Source organism: Mobula birostris, chromosome 11, assembly GCF_030028105.1.
Source record: "Mobula birostris isolate sMobBir1 chromosome 11, sMobBir1.hap1, whole genome shotgun sequence".
In the NCBI taxonomy this organism is placed as follows: Eukaryota; Metazoa; Chordata; class Chondrichthyes; order Myliobatiformes; family Myliobatidae; genus Mobula; species Mobula birostris.
Window position 1 is genome coordinate 70,498,361 of NC_092380.1, and position 28,000 is coordinate 70,526,360.

General features: G+C 38.1%; 2 long non-coding RNA genes across 5 annotated transcripts in view; one reads left to right on the forward strand and one right to left on the reverse strand.

Annotated features, from left to right (window-relative positions):
* Nucleotides 1-15,378: 15,378 nt before the first annotated feature.
* On the reverse strand, nt 15,379-17,439 carry LOC140205175 (uncharacterized). The gene is made up of 3 exons (XR_011887770.1): nt 17,361-17,439; nt 17,014-17,058; nt 15,379-15,456 (listed from the first exon to the last, which is right to left on the reverse strand). It is a non-coding gene; the product is annotated as an uncharacterized lncRNA (long non-coding RNA).
* Nucleotides 17,440-18,047: 608 nt separating this feature from the next.
* The window catches only part of LOC140205174 (uncharacterized), a 182,480-nt gene continuing 172,527 nt past the window's right edge, over nt 18,048-28,000 (forward strand). For 3 of the 4 annotated variants that reach the window (XR_011887767.1, XR_011887766.1, XR_011887768.1), the window contains exons 1-3: nt 18,048-18,130; nt 18,229-18,296; nt 19,111-19,237. This is a non-coding gene — a long non-coding RNA (uncharacterized lncRNA). The remainder of the gene's footprint in view (nt 18,131-18,228; nt 18,297-19,110; nt 19,238-28,000) is intronic. The other variant, XR_011887769.1, reaches the window with a different exon arrangement.

Genomic DNA, 28,000 nt, shown 5'->3' on the forward strand with positions numbered 1-28,000 from the left:
AGTGAATCTCACTTTGTTTGCAACAGAAGCCTTGCAATTGTAAAAAGACATTCCCGCAGCTTTTTCAAGATTTTCCTTACTTTAATTCCTTAGCTCATTTGCATGTGCATTTGGTTCAATTTCTTCTTCTGTTCCATTCAAAACTGTCATCAATATGAGGATATTTCCTTTGAGAAATTTAGCGAAATATTCCCAGTGTGTGATGGTAAGTGAATTATGCTGATTACATTCACTGGAATTAAGAGATGACAATCACATGCAATTTACAGAAACTGGAAGAAAACTGCTAATTTGTATCGATAACAACATTGACAGAGGCATGACATTTCTAACACTTTCTAAACAGCTGTTTGTCTGTTGTGATTTCATGCATTTCTGTGGTATTGCAGAGTATAGTCAGAGAATAAAGAGTGCTGCCCCAGTACCAAGCGCCGTGAATATATGATCAAGGCAGGATGAGGATTATTTACGTGATTGCTTTTAATCAGTGGACTGGACCGTGTTCAAGGAATCATCTTCAGATAATCTGGTGCAATGTAGATTATTCAACTTTGCTATGGAATGGAGTTCTGAATTTTCCAGGCGTTAAGCAGGCAATATCTTCAGAAAATTGCTTGGAATAAACAATTTGCAGGCCACAGTACAAGAACAACAATTAATTATCACTTCAACTACTTTAGGTATTATGCAATTGCAAGAAAAAGAAACAGACAAAACACAGTAAGTATGTGCATTTTTTCTGCTTTCTTTTCATAAAATTTGTGCCTTCACTTATCTCCAGCTTTGGCTGGTTTTCTTACTGTGCTTTGTGCATTCGGATCTGAAATCAAAGAAAGGATATGTGAGGAACCTGTGATATAGTGAACATGGATTGTGATGGTGAGACAGATTTTGCATGTTTCCATCCATGGTGTGCAATGCTCTCAAATAATATGTAAACTCAGTGCTGGTAGGAATGTTGAATACTTATACAATCTGATGGGTGTGCTGGTTACTGAATAATGGTGACAGTATTCACAGAATTAACTTCAAGATAATCATCTGTAATCTACAGAAACTGCAATGCAAGCAAAAATCATGAATTTCTCAACAATTCTCTGTGTGTCCCAACAAACATATTACCTGTATTTTCTCCTGATTAGGCGGCTCCTGCTGCTCTCCTTTATCTTCATCAGGCTTTGGCTGGGTTTCCTCTGAATCGAAATAAAGGAAATGTTTCTCCATCAACTCAAGCAATGTAAAAGTGAAAGAACAGTGATTCATAGCCAGAATTTTACCACACATAAAAACGTGTAGCCACAACCTAATTTGAATGTGTCGGTTCCAACTCAAAATACCAGATACTTTACAAATGTAGGAATTGTGGACTAATTCTAGTCCAGTTACACTAATTTGGCATGGTCCTGTCTATGAAATGCAGGACTGTATAAATGAGATGCGTGCCTCAATTCTTGTTGCCAATTTCAGCAATCTACTTTGCCCCAGAGAGGTTGGCAGATGGAATGTATACAGTATCTTCAGTAATTTCCCAGATATTAAGCAGGAAATGTTTGCAGAAATTTTGAAGAGATTAATGAAAAGTGAATCTCACTTTGTTTGCAACAGAAGCCTTGCAATTCTAAACAATAATCCGGCACTTTTTCCAGATTTTCCTTACTTTCATCCCTTAATTCATTTGCATGTCCATTTGGTTCTATTTCTCCTTCTGTTCCAATTCAAAACTATCATCAATATAAGGATATTTTCTTTGAGGAATTTAGGGAAATATTCCCAGTGTGTGATGGCAAGTGAATTATGCTGATAACATTCACAGGAGTTAAGAGTTGACAATCACATGCAATTTACTGTAGCTGGAAGAAAACCGCTAATTTGTATCGATGACTGCATTGACAGAGGCATGACATTGCTAACACTTTCTAAACAGCTGTTTGTCTGTTGTGATTTCATGCATTTCTGTTGTATTGCAGAGTATAGTCAGAGACTAAAGAGTGCTGCCCCAGTAGCAAGCGCCATGATTATATGATGAAGGCAGGATGAGGATTATTTACATGACTGCTTTTAATCAGTGGACTGGACTGTATTCAAGGAATCATCTTCAGATAATCTGGTGCAATGTAGATTATTCAATTTTGCTATGGAATGGAGTTCTGAATTTTCCAGGCATTAAGCAGGCAATATCTTCAGAAAATTGCCTGGAATAAAGAATTTGCAGGCCACAGTACAGGAACAACAATTAATTGTCGCTTCAACTACGTTAAGTATTATGCAATTGCAAGAAAAAGAAAAAGACAAAACACTGTAAGTGTGTGCATTTTTTCTGCTTTCTTTTCATAAAATTCGTGCCTTAGCTTATCTCCAGCTTTGGCTGGTTTTCTTACTGTGCTTTGTGCATTCGGATCTGAAATCTAAGAAAGGATATGTGAGGAACCTGTGAGAGAGTGAACATGGATTGTTATGATGAGACAGATTTTGCATGTTTACATCCATGGTGTGCAATGCTGTCAAATAATATGTAAACTCAGTGCTGGTAGGAATGTTGAATACTTATACAATCTGATGGGTGTGCTGGTTACTGAATAATGGTGACAGTATTCACAGAATTAACTTCAAGATAATCGTCTGTAATCTATAGAAACTGCAATGCAAGCAAAAATCATGAATTATTCAACAATTCTCTCTGTGTCCCAACAAACATATTGCCTTTATTTTCTCCTGAATCCTGATTAGGCGGCTCCTGCTGTTCTCCTTTATCTTCATCAGGCTTTGGCTGGGTTTCCTCTGAATCGAAATAAAGGAAATGTTTCTCCATCAACTCAAGCAATGTAAAAGTGAAAGAACAGTGATTCATAGCCAGAATTTTACCACACGTAAAAACGTGTAGCCACAACCTAATTTGAATGTGTTGGTTCCAACTCAAAATACCAGATACTTTACAAATGTAGGAATTGTGGACTAATTCTAGTCCAGTTACACTAATTTGGCATGGTCCTGTCTATGAAATGCAGGACTGTATAAATGAGACGCGTGCCTCAATTCTTGTTGCCAATTTCAGCAATCTACTTTGCCCCAGAGAGGTTGGCAGATGGAATGTATACAGTATCTTCAGTAATTTCCCAGATATTAAGCAGGAAATGTTTGCAGCAATTTTGAAGAGATTAATGAAAAGTGAATCTCACTTTGTTTGCAACAGAAGCCTTGCAATTCTAAACAATAATCCGGCACTTTTTCCAGATTTTCCTTACTTTCATCCCTTAATTCATTTGCATGTCCATTTGGTTCTATTTCTCCTTCTGTTCCAATTCAAAACTATCATCAATATAAGGATATTTTCTTTGAGGAATTTAGGGAAATATTCCCAGTGTGTGATGGCAAGTAAATTATGCTGATAACATTCACAGGAGTTAAGAGTTGACAATCACATGCAATTTACTGAAGCTGGAAGAAAACCGCTAATTTGTATCGATGACTGCATTGACAGAGGCATGACATTGCTAACACTTTCTAAACAGCTGTTTGTCTGTTGTGATTTCATGCATTTCTGTTGTATTGCAGAGTATAGTCAGAGACTAAAGAGTGCTGCCCCAGTAGCAAGCGCCATGATTATATGATGAAGGCAGGATGAGGATTATTTACATGACTGCTTTTAATCAGTGGACTGGACTGTATTCAAGGAATCATCTTCAGATAATCTGGTGCAATGTAGATTATTCAATTCTGCTATGGAATGGAGTTCTGAATTTTTCAGGCGTTAAGCAGGCAATTTCTTCAGAAAATTGCTTGGAATAAAGAATTTGCAGGCCACAGTAGAGGAACAACAATTAATTGTCGCTTCAATTACATTAGGTATTATGCAATTGCAAGAAAAATAAGCAGACAAAATACTGTAAATGCGTGCATTTTTCTGTTTTCTTTTCATAAAATTCGTGCCTTAGCTTATCTCCAGCTTTGGCTGGTTTTCTTACTGTGCTTTGTGCATTCGGATCTGAAATCTAAGAAAGGATATGTGAGGAACCTGTGAGAGAGTGAACATGGATTGTTATGATGAGACAGATTTTGCATGTTTACATCCATGGTGTGCAATGCTGTCAAATAATATGTAAACTCAGTGCTGGTAGGAATGTTGAATACTTATACAATCTGATGGGTGTGCTGGTTACTGAATAATGGTGACAGTATTCACAGAATTAACTTCAAGATAATCGTCTGTAATCTACAGAAACTGCAATGCAAGCAAAAATCATGAATTATTCAACAATTCTCTCTGTGTCCCAACAAACATATTACCTTTATTTTCTCCTGAATCCTGATTAGGCGGCTCCTGCTGTTCTTCTTTATCTTCATCAGGCTTTGGCTGGGTTTCCTCTGAATCGAAATAAAGGAAATGTTTCTCCATCAACTCAAGCAATGTAAAAGTGAAAGAACAGTGATTCATAGCCAGAATTTTACCACACGTAAAAAGGTGTAGCCACAACCTAATTTGAATGTGTTGGTTCCAACTCAAAATACCAGATACTTTACAAATGTAGGAATTGTGGACTAATTCTAGTCCAGTTACACTAATTTGGCATGGTCCTGTCTATGAAATGCAGGACTGTATAAATGAGACGCGTGCCTCAATTCTTGTTGCCAATTTCAGCAATCTACTTTGCCCCAGAGAGGTTGGCAGATGGAATGTATACAGTATCTTCAGTAATTTCCCAGATATTAAGCAGGAAATGTTTGCAGCAATTTTGAAGAGATTAATGAAAAGTGAATCTCACTTTGTTTGCAACAGAAGCCTTGCAATTCTAAACAATAATCCGGCACTTTTTCCAGATTTTCCTTACTTTCATCCCTTAACTCATTTGCATGTCCATTTGGTTCAATTTCTTCTTCAGTTCCAATTCAAAACTATCATCAATATAAGGATATTTTCTTTGAGGAATTTAGGGAAATATTCCCAGTGTGTGATGGTTAGTGAATTATGCTGATTACATTCACAGGAATTAAGAGATGGCAATCACATGCAATTTACAGAAGCTGGAAGAAAACCGCTAATTTGTATAATTGACAACATTGACAGAGGCATGACATTTCTAACACTTTCTAAACAGCTGTTTGTCTGTTGTGATTTCATGCATTTCTGTTGTATTGCAGAGTATAGTCAGAGCATAAAGAGTGCTGCCCCAGTAGCAAGCGCCATGATTATATGATGAAGGCAGGATGAGGATTATTTACATGACTGCTTTTAATCAGTGGACTGGACCATATTCAAGGAATCATCTTCAGATAATCTGGTGCAATGTAGATTATTCAACTTTGCTATGGAATGGAGTTCTGAATTTTCCAGGCGTTAAGCAGGCAATATCTTCAGAAAATTGCCTGGAATAAAGAATTTGCAGGCCACAGTACAGGAACAACAATTAATTGTCGCTTCAACTACGTTAAGTATTATGCAATTGCAAGAAAAAGAAAAAGACAAAACACTGTAAGTGTGCGCACTTTTTCTGCTTTCTTTTCATAAAATTTGTGCCTTCACTTATCTCCAGCTTTGGCTGGTTTTCTTACTGTGCTTTGTGCATTCGGATCTGAAATCAAAGAAAGGATATATGAGGAACCTGTGATATAGTGAACATGGATTGTGATGGTGAGACAGATTTTGCATGTTTCCATCCATGGTGTGCAATGCTCTCAAATAATATGTAAACTCAGTGCTGGTAGGAATGTTGAATACTTATACAATCTGATGGGTGTGCTGGTTACTGAATAATGGTGACACTATTCACAGAATTAACTTCAAGATAATCGTCTGTAATCTACAAAAACTGCAATTTAAGCAAAAATCATGAATTTTTCAACAATCCTCTGTGTGTCCCAACAAACATATTACCTTTATTTTCACCTGAAACCTGATTAGGCGTCTCCTCCTGTTCTCTTTTATCTTCATCAGGATTTGGCTGGGTTTCCTCTGAATCGAAATAAAGGAAATGTTTCTCCATCAACTCAAGCAATGTAAAAGTGAAAGAACAGTGATTAATAGCCAGAATTTTACCACACGTAAAAAGGTGTAGCCACAACCTAATTTGAAAATGTCGGTTCCAACGCAAAATACCAGATACTTTACAAATGTAGGAATTGTGGACTAATTCTAGTCCAGTTACACTAATTTGGCATGGTCCTGTCTATGAAATGCAGGACTGTATAAATGAGATGCAAGCCTCAATTCCTGTTGCAAATTTCAGCAATCCACTTTGCCCCAGAGAGGTTGGCAGATGGAATGTATACAGTATCTTCAGTAATTTCCCAGATATTAAGCAGGAAATGTTTGCAGAAATTTTGAAGAGATTAATGAAAAGTGAATCTCACTTTGTTTGCAACCGAAGCCTTGCAATTCTAAACAATATTCCGGCACTTTTTCCGGATTTTCCTTACTTTCATCCCTTAACTCATTTGAATGTCCATTTGGTTCTATTTCTTCTTCTGTTCCAATTCAAAACTATCATCAATATAAGGATATTTTCTTTGAGGAATTTAGGGAAATACTCCCAGTGTGTGATGGTAAGTGAATTATGCTGATAACATTCACAGGAGTTAAGAGTTGACAATCAAATGCAATTTACAGAAGCTGGAAGAAAACCGCTAGTTTGTATCAATGACTGCATTGACAGAGGCATGACATTGCTAACACTTTCTAAACAGCTGTTTGTCTGTTGTGATTTCATGCATTTCTGTTGTATTGCAGAGTATAGTCAGAGACTAAAGAGTGCTGCCCCAGTAGCAAGCGCCATGATTATATGATGAAGGCAGGATGAGGATTATTTACATGACTGCTTTTAATCAGTGGACTGGACCATATTCAAGGAATCATCTTCAGATAATCTGGTGCAATGTCGATTATTGAACTTTGCTATGGAATGGAGTTCTGAATTTTCCAGGCGTTAAGCAGGCAATATCTTCAGAAAATTGCCTGGAATAAAGAATTTGCAGGCCACAGTACAGGAACAACAATTAATTGTCGCTTCAATTACATTAGGTATTATGCAATTGCAAGAAAAATAAGCAGACAAAATACTGTAAATGCGTGCATTTTTTCTGCTTTCTTTTCATAAAATTCGTGCCTTAGCTTATCTCCAGCTTTGGCTGGTTTTCTTACTGTGCTTTGTGCATTCGGATCTGAAATCTAAGAAAGGATATGTGAGGAACCTGTGAGAGAGTGAACATGGATTGTTATGATGAGACAGATTTTGCATGTTTACATCCATGGTGTGCAATGCTGTCAAATAATATGTAAACTCAGTGCTGGTAGGAATGTTGAATACTTATACAATCTGATGGGTGTGCTGGTTACTGAATAATGGTGACAGTATTCACAGAATTAACTTCAAGATAATCGTCTGTAATCTACAGAAACTGCAATGCAAGCAAAAATCATGAATTATTCAACAATTCTCTCTGTGTCCCAACAAACATATTACCTTTATTTTCTCCTGAATCCTGATTAGGCGGCTCCTGCTGTTCTTCTTTATCTTCATCAGGCTTTGGCTGGGTTTCCTCTGAATCGAAATAAAGGAAATGTTTCTCCATCAACTCAAGCAATGTAAAAGTGAAAGAACAGTGATTCATAGCCAGAATTTTACCACACGTAAAAACGTGTAGCCACAACCTAATTTGAATGTGTTGGTTCCAACTCAAAATACCAGATACTTTACAAATGTAGGAATTGTGGACTAATTCTAGTCCAGTTACACTAATTTGGCATGGTCCTGTCTATGAAATGCAGGACTGTATAAATGAGACGCGTGCCTCAATTCTTGTTGCCAATTTCAGCAATCTACTTTGCCCCAGAGAGGTTGGCAGATGGAATGTATACAGTATCTTCAGTAATTTCCCAGATATTAAGCAGGAAATGTTTGCAGCAATTTTGAAGAGATTAATGAAAAGTGAATCTCACTTTGTTTGCAACAGAAGCCTTGCAATTCTAAACAATAATCCGGCACTTTTTCCAGATTTTCCTTACTTTCATCCCTTAACTCATTTGCATGTCCATTTGGTTCAATTTCTTCTTCTGTTCCAATTCAAAACTATCATCAATATAAGGATATTTTCTTTGAGGAATTTAGGGAAATATTCCCAGTGTGTGATGGTTAGTGAATTATGCTGATTACATTCACAGGAATTAAGAGATGGCAATCACATGCAATTTACAGAAGCTGGAAGAAAACCGCTAATTTGTATAATTGACAACATTGACAGAGGCATGACATTTCTAACACTTTCTAAACAGCTGTTTGTCTGTTGTGATTTCATGCATTTCTGTTGTATTGCAGAGTATAGTCAGAGCATAAAGAGTGCTGCCCCAGTAGCAAGCGCCATGATTATATGATGAAGGCAGGATGAGGATTATTTACATGACTGCTTTTAATCAGTGGACTGGACCATATTCAAGGAATCATCTTCAGATAATCTGGTGCAATGTAGATTATTCAACTTTGCTATGGAATGGAGTTCTGAATTTTCCAGGCGTTAAGCAGGCAATATCTTCAGAAAATTGCCTGGAATAAAGAATTTGCAGGCCACAGTACAGGAACAACAATTAATTGTCGCTTCAACTACGTTAAGTATTATGCAATTGCAAGAAAAAGAAAAAGACAAAACACTGTAAGTGTGCGCACTTTTTCTGCTTTCTTTTCATAAAATTTGTGCCTTCACTTATCTCCAGCTTTGGCTGGTTTTCTTACTGTGCTTTGTGCATTCGGATCTGAAATCAAAGAAAGGATATATGAGGAACCTGTGATATAGTGAACATGGATTGTGATGGTGAGACAGATTTTGCATGTTTCCATCCATGGTGTGCAATGCTCTCAAATAATATGTAAACTCAGTGCTGGTAGGAATGTTGAATACTTATACAATCTGATGGGTGTGCTGGTTACTGAATAATGGTGACACTATTCACAGAATTAACTTCAAGATAATCGTCTGTAATCTACAAAAACTGCAATTTAAGCAAAAATCATGAATTTTTCAACAATTCTCTGTGTGTCCCAACAAACATATTACCTTTATTTTCTCCTGAAACCTGATTAGGCGTCTCCTCCTGTTCTCTTTTATCTTCATCAGGATTTGGCTGGGTTTCCTCTGAATCGAAATAAAGGAAATGTTTCTCCATCAACTCAAGCAATGTAAAAGTGAAAGAACAGTGATTCATAGCCAGAATTTTACCACACGTAAAAAGGTGTAGCCACAACCTAATTTGAAAATGTCGGTTCCAACGCAAAATACCAGATACTTTACAAATGTAGGAATTGTGGACTAATTCTAGTCCAGTTACACTAATTTGGCATGGTCCTGTCTATGAAATGCAGGACTGTATAAATGAGATGCAAGCCTCAATTCCTGTTGCAAATTTCAGCAATCCACTTTGCCCCAGAGAGGTTGGCAGATGGAATGTATACAGTATCTTCAGTAATTTCCCAGATATTAAGCAGGAAATGTTTGCAGCAATTTTGAAGAGATTAATGAAAAGTGAATCTCACTTTGTTTGCAACAGAAGCCTTGCAATTCTAAACAATAATCCGGCACTTTTTCCAGATTTTCCTTACTTTCATCCCTTAACTCATTTGCATGTCCATTTGGTTCAATTTCTTCTTCAGTTCCAATTCAAAACTATCATCAATATAAGGATATTTTCTTTGAGGAATTTAGGGAAATATTCCCAGTGTGTGATGGTTAGTGAATTATGCTGATTACATTCACAGGAATTAAGAGATGGCAATCACATGCAATTTACAGAAGCTGGAAGAAAACCGCTAATTTGTATAATTGACAACATTGACAGAGGCATGACATTTCTAACACTTTCTAAACAGCTGTTTGTCTGTTGTGATTTCATGCATTTCTGTTGTATTGCAGAGTATAGTCAGAGCATAAAGAGTGCTGCCCCAGTAGCAAGCGCCATGATTATATGATGAAGGCAGGATGAGGATTATTTACATGACTGCTTTTAATCAGTGGACTGGACCATATTCAAGGAATCATCTTCAGATAATCTGGTGCAATGTAGATTATTCAACTTTGCTATGGAATGGAGTTCTGAATTTTCCAGGCGTTAAGCAGGCAATATCTTCAGAAAATTGCCTGGAATAAAGAATTTGCAGGCCACAGTACAGGAACAACAATTAATTGTCGCTTCAACTACGTTAAGTATTATGCAATTGCAAGAAAAAGAAAAAGACAAAACACTGTAAGTGTGCGCACTTTTTCTGCTTTCTTTTCATAAAATTTGTGCCTTCACTTATCTCCAGCTTTGGCTGGTTTTCTTACTGTGCTTTGTGCATTCGGATCTGAAATCAAAGAAAGGATATATGAGGAACCTGTGATATAGTGAACATGGATTGTGATGGTGAGACAGATTTTGCATGTTTCCATCCATGGTGTGCAATGCTCTCAAATAATATGTAAACTCAGTGCTGGTAGGAATGTTGAATACTTATACAATCTGATGGGTGTGATGGTTACTGAATAATGGTGACACTATTCACAGAATTAACTTCAAGATAATCGTCTGTAATCTACAAAAACTGCAATTTAAGCAAAAATCATGAATTTTTCAACAATTCTCTGTGTGTCCCAACAAACATATTACCTTTATTTTCTCCTGAAACCTGATTAGGCGTCTCCTCCTGTTCTCTTTTATCTTCATCAGGATTTGGCTGGGTTTCCTCTGAATCGAAATAAAGGAAATGTTTCTCCATCAACTCAAGCAATGTAAAAGTGAAAGAACAGTGATTAATAGCCAGAATTTTACCACACGTAAAAAGGTGTAGCCACAACCTAATTTGAAAATGTCGGTTCCAACGCAAAATACCAGATACTTTACAAATGTAGGAATTGTGGACTAATTCTAGTCCAGTTACACTAATTTGGCATGGTCCTGTCTATGAAATGCAGGACTGTATAAATGAGATGCAAGCCTCAATTCCTGTTGCAAATTTCAGCAATCCACTTTGCCCCAGAGAGGTTGGCAGATGGAATGTATACAGTATCTTCAGTAATTTCCCAGATATTAAGCAGGAAATGTTTGCAGAAATTTTGAAGAGATTAATGAAAAGTGAATCTCACTTTGTTTGCAACCGAAGCCTTGCAATTCTAAACAATATTCCGGCACTTTTTCCGGATTTTCCTTACTTTCATCCCTTAACTCATTTGAATGTCCATTTGGTTCTATTTCTTCTTCTGTTCCAATTCAAAACTATCATCAATATAAGGATATTTTCTTTGAGGAATTTAGGGAAATACTCCCAGTGTGTGATGGTAAGTGAATTATGCTGATAACATTCACAGGAGTTAAGAGTTGACAATCAAATGCAATTTACAGAAGCTGGAAGAAAACCGCTAGTTTGTATCAATGACTGCATTGACAGAGGCATGACATTGCTAACACTTTCTAAACAGCTGTTTGTCTGTTGTGATTTCATGCATTTCTGTTGTATTGCAGAGTATAGTCAGAGACTAAAGAGTGCTGCCCCAGTAGCAAGCGCCATGATTATATGATGAAGGCAGGATGAGGATTATTTACATGACTGCTTTTAATCAGTGGACTGGACCATATTCAAGGAATCATCTTCAGATAATCTGGTGCAATGTCGATTATTGAACTTTGCTATGGAATGGAGTTCTGAATTTTCCAGGCGTTAAGCAGGCAATATCTTCAGAAAATTGCCTGGAATAAAGAATTTGCAGGCCACAGTACAGGAACAACAATTAATTGTCGCTTCAATTACATTAGGTATTATGCAATTGCAAGAAAAATAAGCAGACAAAATACTGTAAATGCGTGCATTTTTTCTGCTTTCTTTTCATAAAATTCGTGCCTTAGCTTATCTCCAGCTTTGGCTGGTTTTCTTACTGTGCTTTGTGCATTCGGATCTGAAATCTAAGAAAGGATATGTGAGGAACCTGTGAGAGAGTGAACATGGATTGTTATGATGAGACAGATTTTGCATGTTTACATCCATGGTGTGCAATGCTGTCAAATAATATGTAAACTCAGTGCTGGTAGGAATGTTGAATACTTATACAATCTGATGGGTGTGCTGGTTACTGAATAATGGTGACAGTATTCACAGAATTAACTTCAAGATAATCGTCTGTAATCTACAGAAACTGCAATGCAAGCAAAAATCATGAATTATTCAACAATTCTCTCTGTGTCCCAACAAACATATTACCTTTATTTTCTCCTGAATCCTGATTAGGCGGCTCCTGCTGTTCTTCTTTATCTTCATCAGGCTTTGGCTGGGTTTCCTCTGAATCGAAATAAAGGAAATGTTTCTCCATCAACTCAAGCAATGTAAAAGTGAAAGAACAGTGATTCATAGCCAGAATTTTACCACACGTAAAAACGTGTAGCCACAACCTAATTTGAATGTGTTGGTTCCAACTCAAAATACCAGATACTTTACAAATGTAGGAATTGTGGACTAATTCTAGTCCAGTTACACTAATTTGGCATGGTCCTGTCTATGAAATGCAGGACTGTATAAATGAGACGCGTGCCTCAATTCTTGTTGCCAATTTCAGCAATCTACTTTGCCCCAGAGAGATTGGCAGATGGAATGTATACAGTATCTTCAGTAATTTCCCAGATATTAAGCAGGAAATGTTTGCAGCAATTTTGAAGAGATTAATGAAAAGTGAATCTCACTTTGTTTGCAACAGAAGCCTTGCAATTCTAAACAATAATCCGGCACTTTTTCCAGATTTTCCTTACTTTCAGCCCTTAATTCATTTGCATGTCCATTTGGTTCTATTTCTCCTTCTGTTCCAATTCAAAACTATCATCAATATAAGGATATTTTCTTTGAGGAATTTAGGGAAATATTCCCAGTTTGTGATGGCAAGTGAATTATGTTGATAACATTCACAGGAGTTAAGAGTTGACAATCACATGCAATTTACAGAAGCTGGAAGAAAACCGCTAATTTGTATCGATGACTGCATTGACAGAGGCATGACATTGCTAACACTTTCTAAACAGCTGTTTGTCTGTTGTGATTTCATGCATTTCTGTTGTATTGCAGAGTATAGTCAGAGACTAAAGAGTGCTGCCCCAGTACCAAGCGCCATGATTATATGATGAAGGCAGGATGAGGATTATTTACATGACTGCTTTTAATCAGTGGACTGGACCGTATTCAAGGAATCATCTTCAGATAATCTGGTGCAATGTAGATTATTCAACTTTGCTTTGGAATGGAGTTCTGAATTTTCCAGGCGTTAAGCAGGCAATATCTTCAGAAAATTGCTTTGAATAAAGAATTTGCAGGCCACAGTAGAGGAACAACAATTAATTGTCGCTTCAATTACATTAGGTATTATGCAATTGCAAGAAAAATAAGCAGACAAAATACTGTAAATGCGTGCATTTTTTCTGCTTTCTTTTCATAAAATTCGTGCCTTAACTTATCTCCAGCTTTGGCTGGTTTTCTTACTGTGCTTTGTGCATTCGGATCTGAAATCTAAGAAAGGATATGAGAGGAACCTGTGAGAGAGTGAACATGGATTGTTATGATGAGACAGATTTTGCATGTTTACATCCATAGTGTGCAATGCTGTCAAATAATATGTAAACTCAGTGCTGGTAGGAATGTTGAATACTTATACAATCTGATGGGTGTGCTGGTTACTGAATAATGGTGACAGTATTCACAGAATTAACTTCAAGATAATCGTCTGTAATCTACAGAAACTGCAATGCAAGCAAAAATCATGAATTATTCAACAATTCTCTCTGTGTCCCAACAAACATATTACCTGTATTTTCTCCTGAATCCTGATTAGGCGGCTCCTGCTGCTCTCCTTTATCTTCATCAGGCTTTGGCTGGGTTTCCTCTGAATCGAAATAAAGGAAATGTTTCTCCATCAACTCAAGCAATGTAAAAGTGAAAGAACAGTGATTCATAGCCAGAATTTTACCACACGTAAAAACGTGTAGCCACAACCTAATTTGAATGTGTCGGTTCCAACTCAAAATACCAGATACTTTACAAATGTAGGAATTGTGGACTAATTCTAGTCCAGTTACACTAATTTGGCATGGTCCTGTCTATGAAATGCAGGACTGTATAAATGAGACACGTGCCTCAATTCTTATTGCCAATTTCAGCAATCTACTTTGCCCCAGAGAGGTTGGCAGATGGAATGTATACAGTATCTTCAGTAATTTCCCAGATATTAAGCAGGAAATGTTTGCAGAAATTTTGAAGAGATTAATGAAAAGTGAATCTCACTTTGTTTGCAACAGAAGCCTTGCAATTCCAAAGAATATTCCGGCACTTTTTCAGATTTTCCTTACTTTCATCCCTTAATTCATTTGCATGTCCATTTGGTTCTATTTCTCCTTCTGTTCCAATTCAAAACTATCATCAATATAAGGATATTTTCTTTGAGGAATTTAGGGAAATATTCCCAGTGTGTGATGGCAAGTGAATTATGCTGATAACATTCACAGGAGTTAAGAGTTGACAATCACATGCAATTTACAGAAACTGGAAGAAAACCGCTAATTTGTATCGATGACTGCATTGACAGAGGCATGACATTGCTAACACTTTCTAAACAGCTGTTTGTCTGTTGTGATTTCATGCATTTCTGTTGTATTGCAGAGTATAGTCAGAGACTAAAGAGTGCTGCCCCAGTAACAAGCGCCATGATTATATGATGAAGGCAGGATGAGGATTATTTACATGACTGCTTTTAATCAGTGGACTGGACCGTATTCAAGGAATCATCTTCAGATAATCTGGTGCAATATAGATTATTCAACTTTGCTATGGAATGGAGTTCTGAATTTTCCAGGCGTTAAGCAGGCAATATCTTCAGAAGATTGCTTGGAATAAAGAATTTGCAGGCCACAGTACAAGAACAACAATTAATTGTCGCTTCAACTACTTTAGGTATTATGCAATTGCAAGAAAAAGAAACAGACAAAACACAGTAAGTGTGTGCATTTTTTCTGCTTTCTTTTCATAAAATTTGTGCCTTCACTTATCTCCAGCTTTGGCTGGTTTTCTTACTGTGCTTTGTGCATTCGGATCTGAAATCTAAGAAAGGATATGTGAGGAACCTGTGAGAGAGTGAACATGGATTGTTATGATGAGACAGATTTTGCATGTTTACATCCATGGTGTGCAATGCTGTCAAATAATATGTAAACTCAGTGCTGGTAGGAATATTGAATACTTATACAATCTGATGGGTGTGCTGGTTACTGAATAATGGTGACAGTATTCACAGAATTAACTTCAAGATAATCGTCTGTAATCTACAGAAACTGCAATGCAAGCAAAAATCATGAAATATTCAACAATTCTCTCTGTGTCCCAACAAACATATTACCTTTATTTTCTCCTGAATCCTGATTAGGCAGCTCCACCTGCTCTCCTTTATCTTCATCAGGCTTTGGCTGGGTGTCCACTGAATCGAAATAAAGGAAATGTGTCTCCACCAACTCAAGCAATGTAAAAGTTAAAGAACAGTGATTCATAGCCAGAATTTTACCACACGTAAAAACGTGTAGCCACAACTGAATTTGAATGTGTCGGTTCCAAAGAAGAATACCAGATACATTACAAATGTAGGAATTGTGGACTAATTCCAGTCCAGTTACACTAACTTGGCATGGTCCTGTCTATGAAATGCAGGACTGTAGAAAAGAGACGCGTGCCTCAATTTCTGTTGCAAATTTCAGCAATCCACTTTGCCCCAGAGAGGCTAGCAGATGGAATGAATACAGTTTCTTCAGTAATTTCCCAGACTTTAATCAAGCAATGTCTCCAGAAATTTTGAAGGGATTAATGAAAAGTGAATCTCACTTTGTTTGCAACAGAAGCTTTGCATTTCTAAAGAATATTCCGGCACTTTTTTCCGGATTTTCCTTACTTTCATCCCTTAACTCATTTGCATTTCCATTTGGTTCTATTTCTTCTTCTGTTCCATTCAAAACTGTCATCAATATAAGGATATTTTCTTTGAGGAATTTAGGGAAATATTTCCAGTGTGTGATGGTAAGTGAATTATGCTGATAACATTCACAGGAATTAAGAAATGGTAATCACATGCAATTTACAGAAGCTGGAAGAAAACCACTAATTTGTATTGAGGACAACATTGACAGAGGCATGACATTTCTAACAGTTTCTAAACAGCTGTTTGTCTGTTGTGATTTCATGCACTTCTGTTGTATTGCAGAGTATAGTCAGAGACTAAAGAGTGCCTCCCCAGTAGCAAGAACCATGAATATATGATCAAGGCAGGATGAGGATTATTTACATGACTGCTTTTAATCAGTGGACTGGATCGTATTCAAGGAATCATCTTCAGATAATCTGGTGCAACGTAGATTATTCAACTTTGGTATGGAATGGAGTTCTGAATTTCTAGGGATTTTACAGGCAGTAAGCAGGCAATATCTTCAGAAAGTTGCTTGGGATAAAGAATCTGCAGACCACAGTAGAGGAAACAACAATTAATTGTTGCTTCAACTACTTTAGGTATTATGCAATTGCAAAAAAAGAAACAGACAAAATACTGTAAATGCGTGCATTTTTTCCCTTTCTTTTCATAAAATTTGTGCCTTAACTTATAAGACCATAATAAGACCGTAAGACAAAGGAGCAGAAGTAGGCCACTCGGCCCATCGAGTCTGCTCCGCCATTTTATCATGAGCTGATCCATTTTATCCTATTTAGTCTCACTGCCCCGCCTTCTCACCATAACCTATGATGCCCTGGCTACTCAGATACCTATCAATCTCTGCCTTAAATACATCCAATGACTTGGCCTCCACTGCTGCCCGTGGCAACAAATTCCATAGATTCACCACGCTCTGACTAAAAAGCCAGAGTTACAACAACTAATTTTCGCTCCAACTACTTTAGTTGTTATGCAATTGCTAGAAAAAGGAACAGACAAAAACATGTAAATACATGCATTTTTTCTGTTATTTTTCATAAAATTTGTACCTTAACTTACCTGTATCTTTGGCTGGTTTTCTTACTGTACTTTTTGCATTTGGATCTGAAATCAAAGAAAGGATATGTGAGGAATCTGGGATATAGTGACCATGGATTGTGATGGTGAGACAGGTTTTGCATGTTCACATCCATGGTGTGCAATGATCTCACTTAACATGTAAACTCAGTGCCGGTAATAAATTTAATATTTAAACAATCTTCTCAGTGTGCTCGTTATTGAATACTGATGACAATATTCACAGAATTAAGTAGAAGAAAATCATGTATAATCTACAGAAACTGCAATGGAAGCAAAATCTCATGAAGTTTTCAACAGTTCTCTGTGTGTCCCAACAAACATATTACCTCCAGTTTTTCTTGAACTCTTATTAGGCAGCTTCTCTTCTTCAATTTCAGGATCATCATGCTTTGCCTTGGTGTCCTCTGAATCGAAATAAAGTTAAATGTGTCTCTATCAACTCAGGCAATGTAAAAGTGAAACAACAGTGGTTCATAGCCAGAATTTTACCAAACGTCAAAACATATAGCAACAGCTGAACTTGAACGTTTCAGTTCCAAAGCAAAATTCCAGATAAATTTAAAATGTAGGAATTGTGGAATAATTCTAGTCCAGTTACAGTAATTTGGCATGGTCCTGTCTATGAAATGCAGGGCTGTAGAAAAGAGACACGTGCCTCAATTCCTGTTGCAGATTTCAGCAATCCACTTTGCCCCAGAGAGGCTGGCAGATGGAATGTATACAGTATCTTCAGGAATTTCCCAGACATTAAGCAGGCAATGTATGCAGGATTGTTTAAGGGATTTATGAAAAGTGAATCTCACTTTGTTTGCAACAGAAGCCTTGCAATTGTAAAAAGTATTCCCGCAGTTTCTTCAAGATTTTCCTTACTTCCATCTGTAACCGGGTGACCGTCAGATCTTATTCAGTATCGTTAAACGTGTACTTAGGCATTCAAACGGGTAATGCTAGAATAGTTGTCTGTGCCTTTAAGGGAGACGGTGATGTCATTACGCTCGCGAGGGATATTGGGGTGACCATTTTGCTTTCTGCTGAATACCTGGTAAGGCGTTGGAATTGGTTTCTTCCCGGAGTGTGCTGGGCATGGTGAGGAAAGGTGAGCATTAATTGACAATATCCATGTGATTTCGTTTATGCTTGTTGGCGGATCGAGAATATCGGTAATTTGACATGTTTTACATGTGGATGCTTTAGATTTCCACGAGTGAAGAAATCAACGCTGGGTATTGTGGCTTATACCAAGTTCCTCACCATCCAAGTAGGTCAGTCTTCCTGTAATTTAACTATCAGGCAATACCTCGTCAAAGTTGTGCCAAAGCATACCTTTTGTCTAACTTTATTGTATCGGGACTGATTGTGCATGTAACCGCGTAACGTGAATGTTTAGTCTCTGTTCGGAAGTTCAGCACGTGTATACGTCGTAGATGAGATGTATTCGCTTACATTTTTCGCTGTTATGTATAAGATGCAGGGTGGGTGGGATTCTAATGTTGTTAGTATTGTGTTCCTTCAGGATTGCCACTACCGTATTTGTACTGTATTAGAATTGTATTAGTTCTGTTATTTTTTATACTGCAGAAGCAATTCTGTTCATACACAAGGGTGTTGATCGAAAGTTAAACTGAGATTGTAACGGCAAGAACTGGATGTAAATTCGTTCGTTTTGTCTCGCGACCCTCTTCTGGCACTTAAACATCTAAAACAGATAAAGGAATTAAAACCCGAAAAAGTCTTTGTTATCCTGACTGTGTACTTTTTCCCCAGGCTACACATCCCTTCGCTAATTTGCATGTCCATTTCGTTTTATTTCTTCTTCTGTTCCATTCGAAACTATCAGCATTATAAGGATATTTTATTTGAGGAATTTAGGGAAATAGTCCCTGTGTGTGATGGTACGTGAATTATGCAGATAACATTCACAGGAATTAAGAGATGGCAATCACATGCAATGTACAGAAGCTGGAATAAAACGGCTAATTTGTATCGATGACAACATTAACAGAGGCATGACATTTCTAACACTTTCCAAACAGCTGTTTGTATGTTGTGAATTCATGCATTTCTGTTGTATTGCAGAATATAGTAGTGGTCGCCAACCCGTCGATCGCGATGGACTGGTCAATCTTTGAGACTTTCCCAGTAGATCCCGAAGAAAAATCAAAAATAAATACACAAATACTGTTGTAATGTGAGCATTATCAAAGTAAGTAATACTAATTAGGATAATGGTAATATAGCAATATTTTCGCTAAAAAGCTGTTTGTAAAAAGAGATTGTTTCCGGGTTGCAGGGGTTTAGTTCCATTCTTTCTGCCCAGTGCACATGTGTGCAGTTCTCCCGCCATGCACCACATTTTCAGCATAGCCTGTGCTGCATCAAAGTGACCGGTTAGATCAGGTAACAGTACAGACTGTCGCAAACATCAATATACGGCAGTGTCCCCAACCTTCGGGCTGCGAAGCATGCAGGGGTACAGCGGTAGTCGGGATGCACTCAGCAAATCTTTAAGAAAAAAAGCCAAAATAAACAAGCGAAATAATTAGGTGCCGTCCAGCACGTAAGTGTCGGCCCAGATCAGAGGCGACGCAATTGGCAATTGCTTGTGATATCCTGATAGCATAGTGGAGGCTCCACGAAAGAAGGTGAAAACATACAAGTTCCAACCAGAATGGGAAGAGGAGTTTCTATTTACCTTGGTGAGAGACAAGTGTGTATTATGTTGTGCCACCAAACACAAGCACATGCTAAAAACGGGAATCTGGAGCGGCACCACAACACCAACCACCAGGAATTTAAGGACATTTACCTCCCAAGGAGCGCAATTCGTGCCTGGAAAGTTGAGGAGCTGAAATCGGGGTTGAAGGCCCAGCAATCATTTTCCACAAAACATGCTGCTCAAAATAAGGCTGCTATTGAAGCATCATTTTGTGTGAGTCGCCTTTTGGCTAAACACAAGAAGCCTTTTACAGATGGCGATTTATTCAAGGAAGTAATGGTTATTACCGCAGAAGCTGTCTTTAATGACTTTAAAAACAAAAATGACATCATAACCGCAATACATAATATACCGCTTGGCCCTGCAACAGTGACAAGGAGGGTAGAGTCACCGTCAGAGGACGTGAATATTTTTCACTACAGTTGGATGAATCCCTGGATGTAATGCAAACAGCTCAGCTTGTCGTATTTGTCAGAATGGCTTTCCAGGATTTTACAACAAAGGAGGACTTCCTCACTCTTTTGCAATTAAAGGAAAGAATGAGAGGTGAGGATATTTACAATGAGTTTAAAAAAAAATGTACGTGAAAATGACATCCCCATTCATAAACCGGTGGCAATTACTACTGATGGGGCCCCAGCAATGCGCAGTGTGCGCGTTAGTTTTATAGCACTAAAAGCCACTGCCTACTTAGGATCAACTTATCTATGTGAAATTGCATTTTCACAGATGAAAATTATTAAATTTAAGAACAGGAGCTAACTTACTGACAGACACCTCACTAGGGTTGCCAATTTTCTCACTCCCAAATAACAGACAAAAGTAGCAGTCAAATCCCGAGATATTTGTGTTTACCCCGAGAAAGACTACTATGACCATGAAGCCTTGCACGGGCACCTGTGTGCGCATGCGTGATGTGCCGAGTTTTCTTTACCCCATGAATTGGTTTTGGCTTAATCTTCATTATTTCTACTTTATATAGGCTGTGTATTTATCATAGCATTCCTGCTTTTACTCTATGTTAGTGCTATTTTAGGTTTTATGTGTTATTTGGTAGGTTATTTTTTTGGGTCTGGGAACGCTCAAAATTTTTTCCATATAAATTAATGGTAATTGCTTCTTTGGCGTAAAGCACTTCCACACGAAAGGTTTCATAAGACCGCTGCACCTTAGCCGGGGAAATACAGGACAGTTGGCAACCCTACACCTCACAGACTGTCTCAGACTGGCTGTCTGTAGTTATGAGCCAAATTTCAGGAAACTAGCAGAAAGTATTCAGCCACAGTCGTCACACTGAGTGCAACAGTCAATTTTTATTCATTTATTATTCAAGTTGAAATAAAATTAAATAATGAAATTTAGAATTAAAGGTGTGAAGTATGTAATATTTTTAAAGAAAGACAGCTATGGCCTGTTTGATATGCTAGTTACAGTGTTTTCTTGTTTGAATTAATTTGAAAGTTTGACAAAAGTATTTTGTGTAATTCAAATACAATTCACCCAAATAAAAGGCCTCAAATTGGAAGTACAATCTGAGCTGTTTTTTCTCTAAATGATTTAGTAGGTAGATCTTGCCTTTCACTGAGGTCGAGGTAGGGGATCTTAGGCTTAAAAAGGTTGGTGACCACTAGACTAAAGAGTGCTGCCCCAGTAGTAAGGGCCATGAATATATGATCAAGGGAGGATGAGGATTATTTACACGACTGCTTTCAATTATACACTAGATCGTCTTCAAGGAATCATCTTCAGATAATCTGGTGGAATGTAGATTGTTCAACTTTGCTATGGAATGGAGGCATGAGTTTTCCAGGGATTTTCCAGGCATTAAGCAGGCAATATCTTCAGAAAATTTCTCGGGATTATGAATTTTCAGGATACAGTAGAGGAACAACAATTAATTCTCGCTCCAACTACTTTAGTTGTTATGCAATTGCAAGAAAAAGAAAACAGACAAACTACTGTAAATACGTGCATTTTTTCTGTTTTTTTCATAAAATTTGTGCCTTAACTTACCTGCATCTTTGGCTGTTTTTCCTCCCGTGCTTTTTGCATTTGGATCTGAAATCAAAGAAAGGATATGTGAGGATCCTGGGATATCCTGACCATGGATTGTGATGGTGACACAGATTTTGCATGTTTACATCCATGGTGTGCAATGCTCTCAGATATCATGTAAAGTCAGTGCTGATAGGAAAGTTGAATATTTAAACAATCTTCTGGCTGTGCTCGTTATTGAATAATGGAGCCACTACTCACAGAATTAACTAGAAGATAATTGTGTGTAACCTCTCATCACAGCGCTAAGCAGTATTGCATCCATATTGTACTGTCTCAGTACTTATATATTTGTGTGCTGTAGCACTTTTTTATTCGTGGTTATTTTTTAAATAACTATTCTTTGCATTTCTGGTTAGATGCTAAATGCATTTCATTGGCTTTGTATCTGTACTTGGCACAATGACGATAAAGTTGAATCTAATCTAATCTAATCTAATATCAAAGTAGTAAAATGGATTCAGCAGTGGCTGGATGGGCGAAGCCAGAGAGCAGTGGTGGATAACTGTTTGTCAGATTGGAGGCCGGTGACTAGTGGTGTGCCTCAGGGATCTGTACTGGGTCCAATGTTGTTTGTCATATACATTATGAATCTGGATGATGGGGAGGTAAATTGGATTAGTAAGTATGCAGATGATACTAAGATAGGTGGTGTTGTGGATAATGAAGCAGGTTTTCAAAGCTTGCAGAAAGATTTAGGCCAGTTAGAAGAGTGGGCTGAAAGATGGCAGATGGAGTTTAACGCTGATAAATGTGAGGTGCTACATTTTGGTTGGACTAATCAAAATAGGACATACATGGTAAATGGTAGGGCATTGAAGAATGCAGTAGAACAGAGGGATCTAGGAATAATGGTGCATAGTTCCCTGAAGGTGGAATCTCATGTGGATAGGGTGGTGAAGAAAGCTTTTGTTATGCTGGCCTTTATAAATCAGATCATTGAGTATTGGAGTTGGGATGTAATGTTGAAATTGTACAAGGCATTGGTGAGGCCAAATTTGGAGTATTGTGTACAATTTTGGTCACCGAATTATAGGAAAGCTGTCAACAAAATAGGGAGAGTACAGAGGAGATTTACTAGAATGTTAGCTGGGTTTCATCACCTAAGTTACAGAGAAAGGTTGAACAAGTTGGGTCTTTATTCTTTGGAGTGTAGAAGGTTGAGGGGGGACTTGATAGAGGTATTTAAAATTATGAGGGGGATAGACAGAGTTGACGTGGATAGGCTTTTCCCATTGAGAGTGGGGGAGATTCAAACAAAAGGACATGAGTTGAGTTAAAGGGCAAAAGTTTAGGGGTAACATGAGGGGGAACTTCTTTACTCAGAGAGTGGTAGCTGTGTGGAACGAGCTTCCAGCACAAGTGGTTGAGGCAGGTTTGATATTGTCGTTTAAAGTTAAATTGGACAGCTATATGGACAGGAAAGGAAAGGAAAGGAGGGTTATGGCCTGAGTGCAGGTCGGTGGGACTTGGTGAGAGTAAGAGTTCGGTACGGACTAGAAGGGCCGAGATGGCCTGTTTCCGTGCTGTAATTGTTATATGGTTATATTTACTCCATGCTGCCTATATTTGTTGTAGATATCTCTCTTTTTGCGAGCCAAGTTTCCAATAACCCTTGAAAACTATGGCTCTCTCAAACATTTATCCTTTCCTTTCAACCTAACAGGAACATAAAGATTCTGTACCCTCAAAATTTCACCTTTAAATGACCTCAATTTCTCTATTACATCCTTCCCATAAAACAAATTGTCCCAATCCACTCCTTCTAAATCCTTTTGCATTTCCTTAAAGTTAGCCTTTCTCGAATCAAAAATCTCAACCCTGGGTCCAGACCTATCCTTCTCCATAATTATATTGAAACTAATGGCATTGTGATTGTTAGAGTGGATTTCTTTTTGGGTAGATGATTTGTTTGCACTTAATGACTTTGGCCACCAGACTTCTATTTTAACTGTTTGACAAAGGACTGTGGATTGAGTCCACCACAATGGGCTTCCTAAAAGGTGTGAATACCAGATGCTTCTGGTAGTTTGACCTGATGCTGTAGTTTCGAAGGCAGTATCACCTATACATTATAAATATTAATTGTCTTCTATGTTAGCATGGGAAATGCCAAATAAATAGACTTAACTTACATTCCTAAAGTCTGTGGATACCAACCCAGACATGTTGGCGTCAGGAGGAAAGGATGGTGTGTTATTTTGTATGTAGCTTCAATAGGAATCATTGTCTATAACTTTTAAGTAGCAATTGCCTTTGTGTTTAGCATATAAATATTGACCCCACATTTAGCTAGCAGACCTTTCTGTGGAAAGCATCTCCATCCGTAAGATGCCTACTGTACCTTGTTGTGTCGAATAAAGAAGCTACTTTGTATCTACCAGTGACTCTGTCTCTCTGGTAATTTCATCCATGCTACAACAGTGATCACCAGACCCGAAGTGCTCCCCAACACAAACCTCTGTCACCTGACCTATCTCATTCCCTAACAGGATATCCAACACTGCCGCTTCTCTAGTTGGTACCTCTATGTATTGCTGCAAAAAACTACCCTGCACACATTTTACAAATTCCAAACCATGCAGTCTTTTTACAGTATGGGCTTCCCAGTCTATGTGTGGAAAATTAAAATCTCCCACAATCACAACTTTGTGCTTACTACAAATATCTGCTATCTCCTTACAAATTTGCTCCTCCAATTTTCGCTCCCCATTTGGTGGTCTAATATACACCCCTATAAGTGTTACTACACCTTTCCCATTCCTCAATTCCACCCAAATAGCCTCCCTAGACGAGCCCTCTAACCTACTCTGCCAGAGCACCGCTGTAATATTCTCTCTGACAAGCAATGCAACACCTCCCCCTCTTGTCCCTCCAATTCTATCACACCTGAAGCAATGAAATCCAGGAATATTTAGTTGCCAATCACACCCCTCCTGCAGCCATGTTTCACTAATAGCTACATCATCATACTTCCAGGTATCAATCCATGCTCTAAGCTCATCCACCTTTCTTTCAATGCTCCTAGCATTAAAATAAATGCACTTAAGAAATTTTCCACCTCTTTCTCTTTGTTTATTACTGACCGTGCAAACAACTTTACTATCTCCTTTTTCTTCCTTCTCCCCTACATCTGTTCCTACACTCTGGTTCTCCTCCCCCCTTGTATCTAGTTTAAATCCACTGGAGCCTATCTAGCAAACCTACCTGCAAGAATATTTGTCCCCCTCCAGTTAAGATGTAAACCGTCCTGCCAGAACAGGTCCCACCTTCCCTGGAAAACTGCTGAATTATCTATAAATCTGAAGCCCTCCCTCCTGCACTATGTCTCCAGCCACTTGTTGATCTGCGTTATCTTACTATTTCTAAACCCACCTGCATGTGGCACTGGTAGCAATCCTGAGATTGCTATCCTGGAGGTCCTGTCCTTTAACTTGGCTCCTAACTCCCTAAACTAGCCTTTCAGAACCTCCTCACTCTTCCTATCCACGTCATTGGTCCCCACATGGACCACGACATCCAGCTGTTCACCCTCCCTCTCGAGAATACTGAGAACTCGATCCGAGATATCGCGGACCTTGGCACCAGGGAGGTAACAAACCATCGGGGATTTTTCACTCCAACTACTTTAGTTGTTATGCAATTGCTAGAAAAAGGAACAGACAAAAAACATGTAAATACATGCATTTTTTCTGTACTTTTTCATAAAATTTGTGCCTTAGCTTACCTGCATCTTTGGCTGTTTTTCCTACTGTGCTTTTTGCATGCGGATCTGAAATCAAAGAAAGGATATGTGAGGAGCCTGGGATTTACTGACCATGGATTTTGATGGTGAGACAGATTTTGCATGCTTACATCCATGGTGTGCAATGCTCTCAAATAACATGTAAACTCAGTGCTGGAAGGATAGTTGAATATTTAAACAATCTTCTGGGTGTGCTGGTTACTGAATAATGGTGACAGTATTCACAGAATCAACTAGAAGATAATTTTGTGTAATCTACAGAAACTGCAATGCAAGCAAAAGCTCACAAAGTTTTCAACAACTGTGTGTCCCAACAAACATATTACCTTCATTTTTTCCTGAATCCTGGTTAGTCGAATCCTCTTCTTTTCTTTTACGTTCATCAGGCTTTTCCTGGGTGTCCACTGAACCGAAATAAAGGAAATGTGTCTCCATCAACTCAAGCAATGTAAAAGTGACAGAACAGTGATACATAGCCAGAATTTTACCACACGTAAAAACGTGTAGCCACAACTGAATTTGTATGCGTCGGTTCCAAAGCAAAATTCCAGGTACTTTTAAAATGGAGGAATTGTGGAATATTTCTAGTCCAGTTACACTAATTTGGCATGGTCCTGTCTATGAAATGCAGGACTGTATAAATGAGACGCGTGCCTCAATTCCTGTTGCAAATTTCAGCAATCTACTTTGCCCCAGAGAGGTTGGCAGATGGAATTTATACAGTATCTTCAGGAAATTTCCAGACATTAAGTAGGCAATCTACACTGGAATTTTGAAGGGATTAATGAAAAGTGAATCTCACTTTGTTTGCAACAGAAGCCTTCCAATTATAAACAATATTCCTGAATTTTTTTCCGGATTTTCCTTACTTTCATCCCTTAACTCATTTGCATGTCCATTTGGTTCTATTTCTTCATCTGTTCCATTTGAAAATGTCATCAATATAAGGATATTTTCTTTGAGGAATTTAGGGAAATATTCCCTGTGTGTGATGGTAAGTGAATTATGCTGATAACATTCACAGGAATTAAGAGATGGCAATCACATGCAATGTACAGAAACTGGAAGAAAACCACTAATTTGTATCGATGACAACATTGGCAGAGGCCTGACATTTCTAACACTTTCTAAACAGCTGTTTATCTGTTGTGATTTCATGCATTTCTGTTTCATTACAGAATATAGTCAGTGACTAAAGAGTGCTGCCCCAGTAGAAAGGGCCATGAATATAGGATCAAGGGAGGATGAGGATTATTTACATGACTGCTTCAATTAGTGGACTAGACCGTCTTCAAGGAATCATCTTCAGATAATCTGGTGGAATGTAGATTGTTCAACTTTGCTACGGAATGGAGGAATGAATTTTCCAGGGATCTTCCAGGCATTAAGCAGGGAATATGTTTAGAAAATTTCTCTGGATAAAGAATTTGCAGGCCACAGTACAGGAACAACAGATATTTCCCACTCCAACTACTTACGGTCTTATGCAATTGCAAGAAAAAGAAACAGACAAAATACTGTAAATACTTGCATTTGTTCTGTTTTTTTTCCATAAAATTTGTGCCTTAACTTACCTGTATGTTTGGCTGGTTTTCCTACTGTGCTTTTTGCATTCTGATCTGAATTCAAAGAAAGGATTTGTGAGGAACCTGGGATGTACTGACCATGCATTGTGAGGTGAGACAGATTTTGCATGTTTACATCCATGGTGTGCAATGCTCTCAAATAACATGTAATCTCAGTGCTGGTAGGAAAGTTGAGTATTTAAACAATCTTCTGGTTGTGCTGGTTACTGAATGATGGTGACACGATTCACAGAATTAACCAGAAGATAATCGTGTGTAATCTACAGAAATGGCAATGCAAGGAAAAACTCATGAAGTTTTCAACAATTCTCTGTGTGTCTCAACAGTCATATTACCTTCATTTTCTCCTGAATCCTGATTATTCAGCTCCTCTTCTTCTCTTTTATGTTCATCAGGCTTTGCCTGGGTGTCCTCTGAATGAAAATAAAGGAAATGTGTCTCTATCAACTCAGGCAATGTAAAAGTGAAAGAACAGTGATTCATAGCCAGAATTTTACCACACGTAAAAACGTGTAGCAACAATTGAATTTGATGTGTATCGCTCCAAAGCAAAATTCCAGATACTTTTAAAATGGAGGAATTGTGGAATAATTCTAGTCCAGTTATACAAATTTGGCATGGTCCTATCTATGATATGCGGGTCTGTAGAAAAGAAACAGGTGCCTCAAGTCCTGCTGCAACAGGACGATGCATGATCTGTTGCGTAAGTTGCCTCCAGAAAAGAAGCACAGATGGCCAGAACATCTACCGAGTTGGTGTACGTATAGAATGCAACACTTCACGCAACCACCGGGTATTCACCTTACTATCTGTTGTTTGGGATGGATCCCCACTTCCCCCGGATGCTCTGCTGGGGCAAGAACA